Here is a 13,112-nt window from a genome sequence, read left to right on the forward strand (position 1 = left end):
AGAAAGAGGGCATGGAGAGACCTGCTTGGTGGTGAAACTGGTATTCTTCTTCTCCTGGAACTTTGTGTGAAATGGGAACTTCAGCACAAAGTCGCATAAACACAGGCAGGGAGGTGAAAGGGCAGTTAGTTGGTGTGGTCACCATAGATACTTCTCAAGGGTAAAGAGGATCAGGGCAGGACTTTCTAATGTGGCAGGGACAGGGAAGCAGCCTGCTTGCTTGGATCTAGTGGGATTTTGGAAGTATTATGAAGAAATGGTGTGGCTTCAGTCTGCTATAAGGCTCTTGAGATAAGACTCTCCACATGCCAGTATATGGAGAAATAGGGAGTAGACTACTGTTAGTTGCTATTTTACTGGAGCATAGACTACTTCAACCAAACAGATACCTAATGTAGCTATATGTTTTAGGGAATCTTGGCTAGGTGCTCTATGTGTGTGCACACCGAGTCTTATGGAGCCATTCTGTGACCTTGCAAGCTCATCCATACTGAAGACAGCTCGAACACTGGCTGGAGTTTCCAGGCAGAGGCTCCCAGATTCCTTTTGCCCAGGCTTACATCTACCTTCTATAATTCTAGCTCTTACTGTTCCAAAGGGCGGTAATGAGGCAGCTTCCCTGGGCCTTTGATTCCATGTTGGTCTGTATTCATTTGCCATGATAACAAAGTAGTACCAGAGATAGTAGCTTAAAAACAGAAACTGATTTTGCCCAGAAATCCAAGATCAGGGTTTTAGCAGGGCTAGTTGCTTCTGAAGGCTCTTAGAAAAAGGTCTGTATCAAGCCTCTTTCCTTGTCCTGCAGTTGGCCATCTCCCTGTGTCTCCACATGGGCTTCCTTCTATGCAAATCTCTGAATCCAAATCTCCTCCTTTAATAAGAACATTCATGTTACAATCGGGCTTACCTTAACTTATAAATAATTGCATTTGCAATGACTCTGTTTTCAATTACAGTGACATTCAGAGGCCTGGATGGTTAGGACATCAACATAGGAATTTGCTGTTGGGCACAACTCAACCAGTAATGTTCCATGAAAGAAACCATCTAAAAGGAAAAAAAAAAAAAAGACCAAAAGAAGACTTCTAAGAGGGGAAGAGATCTACCTTCTGACATTAGCTACAAGTTTGTAAGTTCTCTTTCTCTCATGCAAGGCTCTACCCCAAGTCACACTGTTATACACCCTGGTGGGAAGTGGGCTAAAAGAGGGAGCTACTCACCAGCCTGTGGCTTGAGTATGACTCTGTTACAGGTGAGGATGCTCCCTGACCCCATTTATTTCTTAGAAAGCAAGAATGTGAGCATCATTCATCAAGCAAATATAGATTAGATGCCCACTACATACCCAGTCCTTCTCCATAAAAAATGCTTGCCCTAATGAAACTTGGCTTCTGGTGGCAGAAGGCAGAAATAAACAATAAACATAATAAACAAATGATAGATTAATAGGGGCAAAAAGAGGAGAGTGTATGGAATGTGCAGTTGTAAGACCAACCTGAGAGGGTCAGATGTGAGCAAAAACTTGAAGGTGAGAGGGAGTTGGTCTTGTGTGTTCTGCTGGGGCATGGGAGGAGCCTTTGCCAGCTGCGACAGATAGCAGCAGCTTCAGGAGGCCTCTGGCCAGAGGGAAGGGAGGTGCAGGACAGGAGGTCAGAAATGTGATGGGAGAAGGGTCACAGCCATCCTTGTGGACTTGAATTAGCTGGGTGTGTTGGAGCAGGGTTGTGAGCTGAGCAGCAGCACTTGTGTGACGTGCTTGTGGAGGCTCACCTTGGGTGGTCTGGAGGAGACTCCAGATGGCGAGGGTGAACACAAGAGAACAGTTGAGAGGCGGTTGCAGCATTGCAGAGGAGAGGTGCCATAACTCGGTGCCAAATGGCAGCGGTGGAGGTGGTTCTTCGCTTGACCCAGTCATCCTTGCCGCAGTTTCTTACTTCCAAGGCATTGAGCCAAAATTGCCTGACTGCATCCTCCTTCAGAATGCCTTGTTCTGGCCCTCAACAAGATCTGATTTGTACCATCTAAAGCGAGTCACTGTGGTTTTCCCTTCTAGTCACTGCCGAAGAGCCATCTGTCCTTTCCAAAGCTGAAGTTGTACCAGGGGTAGCATTCTTTTTACAGTATTGTAGGAGTACTTAAGGGAATCCCATTTCATTCGTAACCTAAGCTAAGGCAGTTGTGAGCTCCTGGACTAACCCAGTAATACTGTTTTGTTTTGCTGTTGTCGGCCATCTTGTCACATACAACTTTGCTGTAGCCACTATTCTTAATGCATGGCTCTTGAGCTATGGACAAGAAAGTTTCCATTGTGCACATGTCTGCTGCTGCAGCAGCTCTTGGTCTCCCCATTGTGTGGGATCTTCTGTTGGAACAACAAAAATTAGTTTTCTCACAGTTCTAGAGGCTGGAAGCTGAGACTGTGGTGTGAGCAGGTCTGGTTCCTTCTAAGGCCTTTCTCCTTGACTAGCAGGTGGCTGTCTTCTCCCTGAGTCCTCACCTGGCTTCCCCTCTGTGTGACTGGGTTCTAACCTCCTCTCATAAGGATACCAGTTATTTGGATTAGGTCCACCAAATTACCTGCCTTTAATTGAATTACTTCTTTCAAAAGCCTTATCTCCAGGTAGTCACATTCTGAAGTGTACCAGGGCATGTGAATTTAGGGGTGTGGTTTCCAGCCTGGAACAGGACTGTTTGTGCTCAATTTCTTTTCACTGCGCCAACACAATCAGGTACTGGTGTTTTCTCTGTAGCACAGTTGTATCAGTCATTTCTATTTTCCTAAGGTTTCATTTCTTGAGGTTGAAATTATGCCATTTGATTTGAACACCAGTTTGTGAATAAAAAAAAAATGCTCTATTCCCAATTATTGACATGGGTTGTGTTGTCAATTTAACACAATCCTAAAATAGAATTCCAAAACTCAATTTGGAAAATGATAGCATCTTTAAAATAAATTTACAGCTTCTACAAAGAAGTGGTCAGGAGAGCAGAGAGCTAGTCTGCCTAGGTTACCATCTCAGCTATTGTAATCTCTAGCTGTTTAATCTGATGTAAATCACTTAAGTCTGCATTTCATTGAGTTTTCTTGTCTGGAAATGTGTATAATCACAGTTCTTACTTGGTAGAGTTATAATAAGAATTTAAGATGTTCATCTATGTGAAGAACATAAAAGAGGGTGTGGCACACAGAAAGTGTTAGATAAATGTTTGAGTGTTACTCCAAGGGTAACTGCTTCAAATGAGGACACTCATTTGAATGAATTAGATATGGTGAGTTTATTAAAATATACCTGCTAATTTGTGTGAACAGTTTATGGGTTTCCTAGGGTACAGCATACTTTGATCTGAGAGGATAGTCAATATTTGTCATGGACAACCTGTAATTTTAAAGAAATACTGAGGTTTATTTTAGTCCCTGAAGCACATGGGACTCTTGTTTATCAGCACTGAAGTGGTCTAATTTGGTAGTATTATTTGAGGACCACAGTGTGATTGCAGTAGCATCGGGTGTGTGCGGACAGTTAATATGTTACAATTTGTTCCTTAAGCCAGCTCCCCATTCCAATAAGAACAGATCCCATGTTATCTATACAGTATATTATAGTTCTGTGTAAAATTTTGTTTGTGAGCATTCTACTCTCTATATGGCTTGAAAGCCATTAGAGACATCCAGGAGATTATTAATATTCTTCTATCCCACCACTGGTTTAATTCAAAGGACTTGCTGCCTATCCGCCTTCATTTTTTTTTAAGATTTTTATTTATTTGAAAGTCAAAGTTATACAGAGAGAGGAGAGGCAGAGAGAGAGAGAGAGAGGTTTTCTATCTGATGGTTCATTCCCCAAATGGCCGCAACCACCGGCCGATCTGAAGCCAGGAGCCAGGAGCTTCTTCCGGGTCTCACACACGGGTGCAGGGCCCAAGGACTTGGGTCATCTTCCACTGCCTTCTCAGGCCACAGGAGAGCTGGATCGGAAGTGGAGCAGCGGGTCTTGAACCAACTCCCATATGGGATGCCGGCACTTCAAGCCAGGGTGTTAACCCACTGTGCCACAGTGCCAGCCCCATTGCCTTCATTGTTAATGCATAAACTGGTCTCTGTGTACAACTGGAACCACTTATTTAAAATACACTATTAATTGCTCATCTAAGTGCTACTATGTGGTGAACCATTTATTAATAACACTTTAGCTGAATGGTCTCCCATGGGTGTAGCAAGGTGAAGTGAATTCATGCTCAAGGAAGGTTTTCATTTTGGGCAGTGTACATCAGCAGTGCAAAGCTGTGAGACTCCTAGTACCAAAGGAAGAATTAGTTCAAGCCCGTGTTTGGCACCTCTGCCCCTCTCTGTCCAACTTTGGTTTGCTATGTCCCACTCTCCCTGATAGTATGACATTCAGATTTATCTTTTCTTAAAAGATACACGGTGACAACTAACTGAGCACCTAAAAGGAAACCTGTTGAAGTGAAATGGACACTATGAGAAACAGTGACTTGATCAGCCCTTGTCCTGACTATTGAGAACAACTTACTACTTTATTCCTTTTAGTATTTTTTTGTTCTACTTAATATCATTGGTTGAACTCCTTAATTAACACACAATTATTCTTAGGTGTTTAAATTTAACTGAAAAGTGATCCCTGTTAAATATAAGAGTGGGAATAAGAGAGAGAGGAGATGTACAGTTTGACATATACTCAATCGGACTTATCCCTAATGGTAGAGTTAGAAACATACCAGGGGATTCCAATTCAATCCCATCAAGGTGGCATGTACCAATGCCATCTCACTAGTCCAAGTGATCAATTTCTGTTCACAATTGATCATAATGATAGGACTAAGAGCCAAAGGGAGCACATAAACAGGACTAGTGTCTGCAAATACTGATAGAATTAAAAAGGAGAGAACAATCCAACATGGGAAGCGAGATACACAGCAGACTCATAGAATGGCAGATGTCCTAAACAGCACTCTGGCCTCTGAATCAGCCCTTAAGGCATTCGGATCTGGCTAAAAAGCCCATGAGAGTATTTCAGGCATGGAAAGCTAAGACACTGTGGCAAAAAAAAAAAAAAAAAAAAGCCTAAATGAAAGATCTCTGTGAGATCCCAGCAGAAAGAACTGGGCCATCAAAGAAGGAGGTACCTTTCTCTGAAGGGAGGAGAGAACTTCCACTTTGACTATGACCTTTTCTAAATAAGATCGGAGTTGGCGAACTCAAGAGGCTTCCATAGCCTTGGCAGCTCAAGACAAGAGCCTAGGGTGATTACTGACGTTATAAATAAGAGTGTCAATTTGTAAAGTCAACAACAGGAGTCACTGTGCACTTACTCCTCATGTAGGATCTCTGTCCTTAATGTGTTGTACATTGTGATTTAATGCTATAACTAGTGCTCAAACAGTACTTTACACTTTGTGTTTCTGTGTGGGTGCAAACGGATGAAATCTTCACTTAATCTATGCTAAATTGATCTTCTGTATATAAAGATAATTGAAAATGAATCTTGATGTGAATGGGATGGGAGAGGGAGTGGGAGATGGGAGGGTGGTTATGGGGGGAAAAAGCTGGTATAATCCAAAAGTTGTACTTTGGAAATTTATATTTATTAATAAAAGTTAAAAAAATGCAGTCTCCAAATAGCCATTGTCTATACTTCACTAGGCAGGTTTCCAAATGTTATTTTCTTTTTTTTTTTTTGCATTTAAATTATTTTGTTTATTTTTATTTTATATTTTTTTTAACTTTTATTTAATGAATATAAATTTCCAAAGTACAGAATATGCATTACAATGGCTTCCTCCCCATAACGTCCCTCATAACGTAATGAATGTGAATTTACAAAGTGCAACTTTTGTATTATTGTGGCTTCCCCCCCACAACCTCCCTCCCTCCCACAGCCCTCCCCTCTCCCACTCCCTCTCCCATCCTGCCCTTCATCGAGTTTCATTTTGAATTACCTTCATATACAGAAGATCAAGTTAGTATATACTAAGCAAAGATTTCAACAGGCTGCACTCGCACAAGGTATAGGGTATTGTTCGGCTAGTAGTGTTGTCTTTAAGTTTCATAGTAAAACACATTAAGGACAGAGATCCTACGTGGAGAGCCTGTACCCAGTGACTCCCATTGTTAACAATTGGCACTCTTATTTATGACATCAGCAATCACCCTGGGCTCTTGCCATGAGCTGTCGAGGCTATGGAAGCCCCTTGAGTTCACCAGCTCTGAACTTGTTTAGTCAAGGACATATCACAGTGGAGGTTCCTTCCTCCCTTCAGAGAAAGGTGCCTCCCTCCTTGATGGCCTGTTCTTCCGCTGGGGTCTTGTTCACCAGGATCTTTCATTATGTTGTTTTTGCCACTGTGTCATGGCTTTCCATGCCTGTGAGACTCTCATGGGCCTTTTAGCCAGATCTGAATGCCCCAAGGGTTGATTCTGAGGCCCGAGTGCTGTTTGGGGCATTTGCCATTCTATGAGTCTGCTGTGTGTCCTGCTTCCCCTGCAGGATTATTCTCTCCCCTTTAATTCTATCCTAAATTATTTGTATACACTGGTCTTATTTATGAAATCTCTTCAACACTTACCCTGTCTTTTTGATCGGTTATGTACTTATACTTATCACTTTACCAAGTGCGCTGGCATTGGTACCTGACTCCTTGGTAAGATTGAGTTGAAATCCCCTGGCACATTTCTATTTCCACCATTGGAGGTAAGTCCGAGTGAGCATGTGCCAACCTATATGTCTCCTCCCTCTCTTATTCCCACTCCTATATTTAACAGATATCACTTTTCTGTTAATTTTAAATGCCTAAGAATGATTGTGTATTGATTACAGAGTTCAACCAGTGGTATTAAGTAGAACAAACAGAGCAACAACAACGACAACAAAATACTAAAAGGAATAAAATAGTAAGCTGTTCCTCAACAGTCTAGACAAGGGCTGATCATGTCATTGTCTCTCATAGTGTCCATTTCACTTCAATGGGTTTCCTTTTAGATGCTCGGGGAGAACATAAGATATTTGTCCCTTTTGGACTGGCTTATTTCACTCAGCATATTTTCCAGATTCCTCCATTTTGTTGTAAATGCCCGGATTTCATTGTTTTTTACTGCTGTGTAGTGTTCTGTAGAGTACATATCCCATAGTTTCTTTATTCAGTCATCCGTTGATGGACATTTAGGTTGCTTCCATGTCTTAGCTATTGTGAATTGAGCTGCAACAAATATTGAGGTGCAAATGGCTCTTTTTTTTTCTCCCCTTTAATTCCATTTGGGTAAATTCCAAGGAGTGGGATGGCTGGGTTGTATGGTAGGGTTATATTCAGGTTTCTGAGGACTCTCCAAACTGTCTTCCATAGTGGCTATACCAGTTTGCATTCCCACCAACAGTGGGTTAGTGTCCCCTTTTCTCCACATCCTCACCAGCATCTGTTGTTGGTTGATTTCTGTATGTAAACCAACCTAACCGAATGAGGTGAAACCTCATTGTGATTTTGATCTGCATTTCCCTGATGGCTAGGGATCCTGAGCATTTTTCCATGTGTCTGTTGGCCATCCAAATGTTATTTTCAAATGGTGCTGTGGAGCACATCAGTTTTTGTTGGACTGAGACTCCTGAATGCAGAAGAATCTGATGCCACCTTCCCTGTCCTGTTGTCTGTGCTCGCATCCTTTCAACTCCTCCAGAAGTAGGTCTAATGTGGGACTGACTGAAGATTGTAAAACTGCACCAATTTCCAGGCTTTTGGAATTCAAGCAGCTTTGTTTACATTCATAAATCACAAATTAGTGGAGGTGATAACATCCAAAGACAGTTCTTACAGTTGGAGAACAGTGAAAATCAGTGACGTTGCATTGACACATTGCATTCTGTGCTACGGATGCTTCACCTGACACCCTGGTAGCCCTGCTCACACATGCCCCAGACCTTGACCTTTGCTTTCTCTGGCTGTTTTGTAAGCAACCACTCCTTTTCGCAATCCTGTACCATCTCCTTGTGTTTCTAGCACGAGTAAGTGGCTGGTGCAAGGTCCACAGCTTTATACTCTAAGTTCCTAACTAAGCTGGGTGCCCACTAGATATTGCAGGAAGGAGTGAGTCCATAAATGCATGAAGAAATGAGAAGCTCTAGGGCAGATTTTCTCGCTGCTCTTTAGGGCCATCATAACCAAGAGACCTGCTCTCACCGTTCCTCTCCGACTCATCTCACTCTCTTCAAGCTCTGCTGCAAGGGCATGCCTTGTTTTTGTCAGACTAGACTTTGTTCTGCCAAATCATCTCTCACAGCATTGCCCAATTAACTTCTCCCCAAATAGAAATGTATTTGTTTTCATATCACTGTTCTGCACAAAAACCAAATAAATTTCCATTGACTTATGGGATAAGCCTCAAAATTCTTTAGCATGATATCTAATACTGACTGGACCTTGTCCTTGAAATTCCTTCAACTTATTTTCATTGCAAATATTAAAAACATATTGAAACATGTAACAGATGCTCAATTACCCACCATTGTGGATAAAAAATAGTAGCATTTCCCCAGTATTTACTTCATCTTTGACTAAAGAAGAAAACACTGCAGATAATGTTGATGAGCTCCAGCTACTGGTAAAGATCTTAGGCTTGACCAAATGTGATTTGCTTTGTTTTCTGTTTTGCTTCATTCATGCTGCTGTAACAAAGGACTAAGATTGGGGGGTTTATAAACAACAGAAGTTTCACTGTTTTTGAAGTCTCAGGTCAGGTTGCCAGCAGGGCCGGGTTCTGGTGAGAGCTGTCTTCTTGACTGCTAACTTCTTAATGTGCCCTCACATGGTAGAAAGAGCACTGGAGAGCTCCCTGGAGATTGTGTTTTAAGGGCACTAATCCCGTTCTTGAGGACTGTATCCTCATTATCCAGTAACCTTCCAAAGGTACCACACCAAAATATTGTATGACTCGAGGTGAGGATTCCAACATATGAAATTTCAGGGCATACCAGAATTCAAGCAATCATACATACCTTCTCTAATAGATTTATAATAAACTTAGAATTACTTTTCAGTAAAAATAAGAAATTCTGCCTTAGATTTTAAAATATAAAATTCATTGGACAATTTGTTCCTTGGGTCTGATTTTATTTACAAAAAATTGATGTAGATTATCTGGGGTGAATAGTATGGTTGATGTATGTCCGTGTACACTCACGTGAATGTGTGTGTATGGGGGGAGGTGCATATTTGTTTACAGAGAATTAAAGCAAATCTACCCAGTCACACAAAAGTCCATTCTAGACTAGAATGATGGGTGACTGTATCAAAAACCTCAGCTTGACACAGTTTTCTTCCTTTATTGGACTAGACACACATACATACACACACACATGGACACACACCTGATAGTTTGCAGAGAGAGAAGGAACCTTCCTTTCATTCATTATGTTTCTTCGTCTCTATGAGTTAACTAAAGCAAAGGTAGTTATGAGATAATTGAGATGGAAGAAACAGTTGGAAATAAGTGGGATATCTGGAGGTTGCTAGATATTAGATTATATCCAGCAAAGACTGCAAGTGTGTACACTGCAATTTATTAAGGTTTTGAAAGATTGTCTCAAATTGAAAGTGACAATTTGATAAGATTTGCTCAACAAAGGAGAAATTCTTAACAGCTATTCTTATTTAAAATTGAAACAACTGAGCAGAGATTCGATGAGACCTAAGAAGATGGCTGATAATACAGTTAACAGAAATGTCCTCAGACTTCTAATGGCATTCTTGGCTGGGCTGGGCTGGGCTGGGCTGGGCTGGGATGTACCAGTCATTGGACATTAAATCAACTCAAGATTTCATGCTAAGGGGAAGCTGTTTGGCAAATCTTCATTTCACGCTAAGTTCTGATATTCTGACAGATCTCAGGAACATTGAAAGGGTTTCAAAATTAATCACTTTGGACATATAGTTGCTGTACACTGCTGGTGCAGGATTTTGCTTAGAGACTTCCAAATTGTTGTCTTTATCCAGAAAGTAAATTTTACACTGAGATTGGAAAATTGCAGCCACCAAATGGAAAAGATCTCATATAAGTCCAAGAGCAAAATAGTGTAGTTTAGTCAGGATGGGTGACATCTGCTTTGATTCTAGAAATAATCTCAGTTCAGTCTGAGAAAGAAATATTCAAGGCCTAGATTATTATTTTGATAATAAATTTTTTGTTTTCTCTGGACTGTGTAACCCAACTGAGTTAATTTATTTTTAGAATGGAATCTCCTCTTTGACAAGAAAAGAGTGAAACTTACAGACAATATACAATGTGGACCACCCAGAAGTGTCTCCACAGGCATTTTCATTCTTATTCAATCTGTGCTGTGTGCTCTTTTGAATGAGAAGATTCTTAAGTGTCACACTCATCTGAGTATAGTATCAGGTGAATGTGAGGATTTCCCTTTAAACAAAAGAAAAAAAATGTGAGATTTTAGCCTGAAACACAATAAATGACAAACCTATTTGGGAAAAAGAAATCGAAATTTATCACTTTTACCATTTCTAAAGAAGCAAAGAAAAAACCAGAAAGTGCTTAGAGTCCCATGGAGAACAAATGATGCAAGCCAAGACCCTAGCTGAGAGATACTTACCTGTTTTCAAATCTGACTTGCTAGGAAATATCTGTCCTCAAAGTTTCCAAGACAACATCTGCTAGTAATTAAATTTAGCTGCCACTCTGACCCCAGTCTCCATAGCCATATCTTTATTTACTGCCCACTGTATGCCAGGCATAGAATAATTTGTGTTCACACAGAGCTTGTGTCCCAGCAGAGGGAGATAATATAAAAACAAAGGAATAAAAACAAATAGCATGTAAGCAGGAGAATGTGCTAATGGAAGATATCAGGCTAGGTAAAGTGGGAGGATCAGGAGGGCCAAAGGGTTGCTCTTTGGATCAGGTCATCAGCAAAGCCTTTCTTATTTTTTTTAAAAGATTTATTTATTTGCTTAAAAGAGTTACACAGAGAGAGGAGAGGCAGAGAGAGAGAGAGAGAGCATGAGAGCGAGCAAGCTTTCACCTGCTGGTTCACTCCTCAATTGGCCGCAACTGGATGAGCTGCACCAATCTGAAGCCAGGAGCCAGAGCTTCTTCTGGGTCTCCCACGTGGGTGCAGGGGCCCAAGGACTTGGGCCATCTTCTGCTGCTTTCCCAGGCCACAGCAGAGAGCTGGATCGGAAGCGGAGCAGCGGGGACCATATGGGATGCCAGCACTTCAGGCCAAGGAGTTAACCCACTGTGCCATGGCGCCAGCCCCAGGACTGGGGCTTTAAAAAATTCATTAGAAAGGATTTTTTTGCTTGATGAAACCAATGGTCTTTTACCAGATGACAAGCTTATATTATTTTGTGAGGTGAGTGTGGTCCAAGATGCGGTAAACAAATCCGGACATACTAATACAAGTGCTTTGAAGGTGCCTGAATGTCGACTAGCAGAAGATTTAGGTGACTTCTGGGAAAACATAAGATTTACAGATTGCAGGGTTTTTTTGCACGTGGACAAGAATTTAAAGCTCATACATCTGTACTTGCAGCCCAATCCCCAGTTTTCAATGCAATGTTTGACCATGAAATGGAAGAAAGCAAAAGAATCGAGTAGAAATAAGTGATTTAGACCCTGACCTTCTTAAAGAAATGATGGTATTCGTTTACACAGGAAACCACCAAATCTTGATAAAATGGCTGTCAACTTGTTGGCAGCTGCAGACAGATCTGCACTGGAACGACTTTAGGTCATGTGTGAAGAACTTTGTGTATTGACCTTTCAGTAGAAAATGTTGCTGATGCCCCTCTTCTTGCAGATTTGTACAATGCAGAACGGTTGAAAGCACAAGCTATAGATTTTATTAATAGGTGCACTGTGCTTTGCCAGGTTGGGTTAAAGATGGGAAAATCTGGAACAGCAGTCAAGCAACTGACATAACGGAAACATCAGGGTGGAAGTCCATGATTCAGTCACACCCTCACTTAGTAGCAGAAGCCTTCTGAGCACTTGCCTCTGCACAGTGTTCACAGTTTGGCATTCCTCGCAAATGGCTAAAACAGTCCTGACATATTCCATGAACACTATAAAAATGGAATTGACCGTTACCCTTCCAGGTCCAAAAGGATGCTAATATACAAACCATAAGCAAGAGTTGTATCTGTTTTCTTGTACACAGAACAGATAGTGAAAAGCATATTACTTGCATTTCAGGTGGATAATTTATGCCATTTTGGCCAGGCTACGCAGGATTGCACAGATCCATAATGCGGTGATTTGGATAACTGAAGATACTGAGTTTCAAAAAGATCTTCCATTATTTCTTGAAAAGAAAAATGAATTTAGAGGTTTTGTCTTGTGCTATTTCAAAGTTTAATTGTAGATTCTTCTTAAAAGTACGTGTATCAAATTACCAGTAATGTCTCCAGTCTAAGTTATATAAATATAGATGAACCTGCTTACCTTCAAGGTAAGTTATGGCAATATACTGCTTCAGTTCTAATTTATTTTTCATTTCAAGGGGCAAATATGCAATGAGTTGGCCAAGACTTTTAGTAAAATTTGTGATGTTTGTATGTTAACTGTTTAACAAACTGTGGGATTATCCAAATTTACAATGATCGAGAACTAATTGAGGTTAAGATTTCAACAAGAAAGCATGTTTTCTGCTGAAGTAATTTTTAAAAAATTTATAGTGACCTATATTTATATGAGAATTCTATACATGTTAAAAGTTAAGGATGACCAAATGTAAATTTAATGAGTGGGTCAATTAAGAAAAATATATATGCACTTTTCATGTGTAACTTTTGTATGCTGTGTGGTACATATACTTTTCCTGTTTGGAGGGAATTAATAAGGTGTAATTAATTGTGTCAACTTTTGAAATGATTTTTTAAGACACATGGAAGCAACTGGGATATTTGTGATAATAGATAAGAAGGGTCTCCTTGATTATATTTAAATTGGTTTGGATTTCAGATATTCATTACTGAATTTATTCCTGTTTTTTCATACTTTTGTTAGACCCTCGGAGTAAGGATGCTAACACGTCAAGAGGCACACCCCAAAGACTCAGACTCCAGACCAGCTGATGCAAAAGCAAGAGGAT

At 40.7% G+C, this 13,112-nt stretch overlaps 1 pseudogene; it reads left to right on the top strand.

The window, feature by feature from the left end:
* The first annotated feature begins 9,702 nt into the window (after positions 1-9,702).
* LOC100348440 (speckle-type POZ protein-like pseudogene) lies at positions 9,703-12,241 on the top strand (annotated as a pseudogene).
* The last annotated feature ends 871 nt before the right edge of the window (positions 12,242-13,112 follow it).

Source organism: Oryctolagus cuniculus, chromosome 4, assembly GCF_964237555.1.
Source record: "Oryctolagus cuniculus chromosome 4, mOryCun1.1, whole genome shotgun sequence".
Classification (NCBI taxonomy): Eukaryota; Metazoa; Chordata; class Mammalia; order Lagomorpha; family Leporidae; genus Oryctolagus; species Oryctolagus cuniculus.